The following is a 6432-nucleotide window of genomic DNA, read 5'->3' on the forward strand; positions in this document are numbered from 1 at the left end:
TGTCTCAGTACTCTTCTAGAGCACATGCCTCCTTAATATAACTTTTAAATTTCATGCTCCTTTTTGTTCATATATTTGTCTATATGACTTCTGGTCATATTATGATATTTACTCATAATTGTTTTTGACTATAGAGGTATCAATATCTCCTCAATTATGGTTCAATAGCTAAAACCAAATATTATTGCCCTTTAATTATTAATTCCAATGGTATAATGTGGGCATGCTCTTTATCACTCTTATAGACATGTTCCTTACTTTCAGTAGCACATAATCAATTTATTCAAATATTCGTCTTTAGGACTATAGTAAAAATCTTTCAAATAAAGCTCTTTTATGCCATTTGATGTTTGAACTATTAGCCTTCAGGGCTTTGATATTTGTCACAATGTAGCCTTCAGGGTTTCAATACTTGTCAACATGTAGCTTTCAGGGCTTTGATATTTGTCACTATCAAATCATCAAAGTGCCATAGATTTTTCTTGTCATTCCATTTAAAAGCATCCATATTGTTCTTTCACAAAAGAACAATTGCAAAAGTGGTATGACTTCTGGTCATCTAATCACAGATGGCTTCTAGCCATTTAATAAAATAAAATTAAATAATATTGTAATGAAATAAATTAAATAAATTAAAATTCATAATCAAATATAAATAACATTATATAATCATATATATATATAATACTGCGATAGATATAAAATGACATAATATAAACCAAACAGATATATGTAAACCAACAATAGAACAAGAAGTATGAAAAAATAAATAAAATAAATAACACAATATCACAATGGGGAGATAATAGAATTAAAATGTATAAAAAGAATAAATTAATAAATAACATAAAAGAACAACATAATATATAGCAAATATATAGAAAATTAGAATTAGACGTGATAATAAAATAAAAAGAATAATTGGGTAAGGAGAAGTTGGTAGAAAGTATTATCATATACTATAAGAATATATTAATTTACAAAGAGAAAGGGGGAAGGGGGAAGGGGGAAAGCGGTAATGTAAATGTGGTAATATAAATAAATATATAAATATTACAATAGACTAACTAATATATAATGTAAATGCCATTATTTTGTTTTGTTCTGTCTCCTTTGATATATCCTCCATTTAATTGAGCTATGCATGCTGTATTGTCTTCATATAATACTGTTGGAATCTTCTGTTCAGGGGAAAAACCACACATTTTTTGAATATGTTGAGTCACTGACCTCAGCCAAACGCATTCTCGACTTGCCTCATGAATTGCAATTATTTCTGCATGATTTGATGAGGTAGCTGATAAAGTTTGTTTTGTTGAACGCCATGAGATCGCTGTACCTCCACAAATAAATAAATATCCTGTTTGAGACTTGCCTTTATGTGGATCTGATAGAAATCCTGCATCTGCATAGCCAATTAATTGTGATTCTGATTCATTAGAGTAAAATAATCCCATATCAATTGTCCCTTGAAGATATTGAAATATATGCTTAATTCCATTCCAATGCCTTCTTGTTGGGAAAGAACTAAATCTTGCCAATAAACTAACAGCAAATGCAATATCAGGTCGTGTTGAATTAGCAAGATACATTAATGCACCTATGGCACTGAGATATGGTACTTCAGGACCAAGAAGTTCTTCCTCATCTTCTTGAGGACGAAAAGGATCTTTATCCTTATCCAGTGATCTTACAACCATAGGAGTAGATAACGGATGTGCCTTATCCATGTAAAATCGCTTTAATACTTTTTCAATATAAGTTGATTGATGGAGGAAAATTCCATTTGCCAAGTGCTCAATTTGCAAGCCAAGGCAAAACTTTGTTCTTCCAAGATCTTTCATTTCAAATTCTTTCTTTAAACAATCAACTGCTTTTTGAAGCTCTTCAGGAGTTCCAATTATATTTAAATCATCCACATAGACAGCAATTATAACAAACTCTGATCCATTTCTTTTTATAAAAACACATGGGCAAATTGGATCATTTTTATAACCTTCTCTCAACAAATATTCACTAAGTCGGTTATACCACATTCTTCCAGATTGTTTTAATCCATATAAGGATTTATGCAAACGAATTGCATAATTTTCTCGAGAATTCTTACATGCCTCTGGCAATTTAAATCCTTCAGGGATTTTCATATAAATCTCAATATCTAAAGAACCATATAAATATGCCGTAACAACATCCATTAAACGCATTTCAAGTTTTCTATGGACTGCCAAACTAATTATATATCTTAAAGTGATTGCATCCACCACAGGAGAATATATCTCTTCATAATCAATACCAGGTCTTTGTGAAAATCCTTGTGCTACAAGCCGTGCTTTATATCTAACAATCTCATTTTTCTCATTTCGTTTGCGCACGAAGACCCATCTGTATCCAACTGGTTTCACACCATTTGGTATATGGACTACAGGTCCAAAAACTTCACGCTTTGAAAGTGAATTTAACTCTGCTTGAATTGCATCTTTCCATTTTGGCCAATCATCTCTATGTCTACATTCTTCAACTGATGTAGGTTCAAGATCCTCATGTTGATTAATTATTTCAACAGCAACATTATATGAAAAAATATTGTCAACAACTGTGTTCTCTCGGTTCCATCTTTTTCCTGTAGTAACATAACTTATTGAGATCTCTTCATTATTTTCAGGTACCTGAGCCTCCTCTGAGGTCTTTTGATTAGTTATATTTCGGTCCTCTCCTATAGGACTTGCCTCCTCAATTTGACTATCATGACCATCATGATTATTTGCTCCTTTTTTCTTTCTAGGAGTTTTATCTTTGGAACCGATTGGTCTACCCCGCTTCAGGCGTGGTTTGGTTTCACTTGTGCTTTCTAGTTGTCTTGCTGGGACATCAATCCTAATTGGAGCATTTTCAGCTGGAATGTGAGATTTAGTAATTCTCTTAGGATCAGTGAACGCATTTGGCAGTTGATTTGCAATATTTTGCAAATGAATTATTCTTTGAACTTCAAGTTCACATTGTTGTGTACGAGGATCTAGATGAGATAATGATAATGCTTTCCATATGATTTCTTTATCCAGCTGCTTATTATCTCCCCCTAATATTGGAAAAATTGTCTCATCAAAATGACAATCGTCAAATATATAGAAAATTAAAATTAGACGTGATAATAAGATAAAAAGAATAATTGGGTAAGGAGAGTCATTTATTAAACGCCTCCAATTGATTGCTAGACCAATGCTCTTGAGAACAAAACTTCCTATTTCAGTTTGGGGACATGCAATTCTGCATGCAGCAGCGATTATACGCATAAGGACCAAGGATAACCAAGAACGTTTGCTTCCTCAAACTCCCTTCTTTACTAAAGCCAATTTTCTCACTTATGTGAATATAATACTCGAAAAAAATATGATATTGTTGTAAATATTATGTTGTGTGGATGTTCATAACTCCTTAGCCCCTTGGGATTCCTTCTTATGGTTAATGGCATTATACCTTATAACTCCCAAATTGAAGGGTTTCAAGTATTGATTTCTTGTAACCTCCAATTGTACAATTATGTTGCTTAATTCCTTTCTTTATGTACTTGTAACTCTTTAGGTTAGTCTTCAATATTGGGGTCCTATAAATAGGAGATGATGTATACACATTTGAGATAATGAAGTGAATGAGAACTCCCCCTTAATTTCTCCTCCAATTTCCTCTTATTTTCTCCATCTCCCTCATCTCAATCTTTGTACTTTTCTCATTTTTCATAACACGTTATCAGCATGAGTTTGCTCTGAAGATTTGAGGTATGAGCCCTTTGTAATTTAATATATTCTTATAGTATATGATAATACTTTCTACTAACTTCTCCTTACCCAATTATTCTTTTTATCTTATTATCACGTCTAATTTTAATTTTCTATATATTTGCTATATATTATGTTGTTCTTTTATGTTATTTATTGATTTATTCTTTTTATACATTTTAATTCTATGATCTCCCCATTGTGATATTGTGTTATTTATTTTATTTATTTTTCCATACTTCTTGTTCTATTGTTTGTTTACATATATCTGTTTGGTTTATATTATGTCGCAGTATTATATATATATGGTTATATAATGTTATTTATATTTGATTATGAATTTTAATTTATTTAATTTATTTCATTACAATATTATTTAATTTCATTTTATTAAATGGCTAGAAGTCATATGTGATTAGATGACCAGAGGTCATATCACTTTTGCAATTGTTCTTTTGTGAAAGAACACTATGGATGTTTTTAAATGGAATGACAAGAAAAATCTATGGCACTTTCATGATTTGATAGTGACAAATATCAAAGCCCTGAAAGGTACATGGTGACAAGTATTGAAGCCCTGAAGGCTACATTGTGACAAGCATCAAAACCCTGAAGGCTAATAGTTCAAACATCAAATGGCATAAAAGAGCTTTATTTGAAAGATTTTTACTATAGTCCTAAAGACTAATATTTGAATAAATTGATTATGTGCTACTGAAAGTAAGGAACATGTCTATAAGAGTGATAAAGAGCATGCCTACATTGTACCGTTGGAATTAATAATTAAAGGGCAATAATATTTGGTTTTAGCTATTAAACCGTAATTGAGGAGATATTGATACCTCTATAGTAAAAAACAATTATGAGCAAATATCATAATATGACCAGAAGTCATATAGACAAATATATGTACCAATTTATGGAAAGTAAATGTTAAAATTGGTTATGAAATCAAAAGATTAAGAGATATTATGAAAAGTATGAAAATGTAGTTATAATGCTCAAGGTAATGTCTTATAAAGAAATATGTTCAAATTAGTCAAAGTTGAAAAATATAATCATTAGCCCAGAAGGCTATATCCAGAAGGTTGTATAATATTATTTTAAATTTCTTGTGATTGATTGGTAGAAATATATTATTATATGTAGTTGATATTAAGATATTGATAAACATTAAAAGTAGTTATTGGTCACTTTGAAAGGTTAATTTATTGTGCCAATTTACTTGCATACTTATAAATATGAATTGTGAATATAATTTCTTTTCATATCAATAGAATAGCCAAAAAAAAATGGTCATATTATGATATTGGTACTTTATTGTACTATTTGTGCGCAAATTAAAGAGATGATATATTGTTCATATTTTGTTTATTTATATGCTATTTGTATGATCTTAGTTTGAATGATTTATTGTGATTTATTGACAATAAATTTTATTGTGAGCATTTGAAATTGTTTTAAGTTTAACTAAACAAGAAATTAGTTGAGAAAGAAAAGTTAAGTATTCATACAATGTGTAAGTAATTTTTTAAAAGATATATTTTGAGTATTACAAATTAAATAAATAATATATATTAATGTTAAGAAGTTTTAACAATAAGTTCAATTTTACACTTTATTCTCAGAAAGTTTATTTTAAAAGATATTCTATATTTGTGTTCTTTTTAATTATGAGTTTGTTTATGAGAATAAATTAAGCATGTGCAAATGATAATTATAGTTTAAAAAAAATATGATTATTGGATTAATTCAAACATTATTTAGTTCTTTAAGTTCATACATTTTGAAAAAGTATAAAAGAAAATTGTATATCTACAATTAAATTAGTTTTTGCTATGACATTTGAGAGAAAAAATCATATATTTATGTCACATTTGAATTGAGAAAATGAAAATTTATTTAACTTTATTATAAATAGTTGATATTAATTTCGATTGGTTGGACAAAATCATCTTTGCAGTATGTGTAAATTCTATATATATTACAAGTTAAACTTATGATACTTATAACTATTTATTATTATGTATTACGATGTTATTAAGATGAATTTGTCTCCTTATTCTTCTCAAATTACTTAGTTCCTGAAGAATTATGTGTAAAAATATTAATATAGTTCCTGAAGAACTAATATATATTTTTCTTTATGGGCAAATAAAGAATTAATGGTAAAAAAAAAAAAGACACATTGATCTACATTAGAACTTTGGTTTCGAAAGAGTTTGAAAAGTAATAGCCTAATCAAATTGAAATCCATAATTATATATGAACTAGGAAGTACTTGAACTTCCAAGTGATAGAGGTTATTAGCCTATTATATGCTAGTCACTGTTTTTGAAATACATGAATAAGGAAAACATGTTTTTATGAGTCACACTTGAGGGGGAGACTGTTGAAATACAAGTGTGAGTTGATGTTGGATAGAGTTTTACTTGAAACTTGTTACAGTAAACCAGAAGTTTACTTGCCTAATTAATGTATAGTTGGGGTGGCTTGTCTGATTATCATAAATAATATATATGATGTAACAAATTATTGATAATTATGTATCGACATCCATTGAAGAACCAGAAGATTCTTCATGAATAGCCAACATATTATATGATCCAAGAATTCATATGCTGCCTATTCTCAATGAAAAATCGATTGCATTGATATC

The sequence above is a fragment of the Neltuma alba genome, unplaced genomic scaffold (genome assembly GCF_004799145.2).
Source record: "Neltuma alba isolate B1F8T4 unplaced genomic scaffold, ASM479914v2 tig00000377_pilon, whole genome shotgun sequence".
NCBI classification, from domain to species: Eukaryota; Viridiplantae; Streptophyta; class Magnoliopsida; order Fabales; family Fabaceae; genus Neltuma; species Neltuma alba.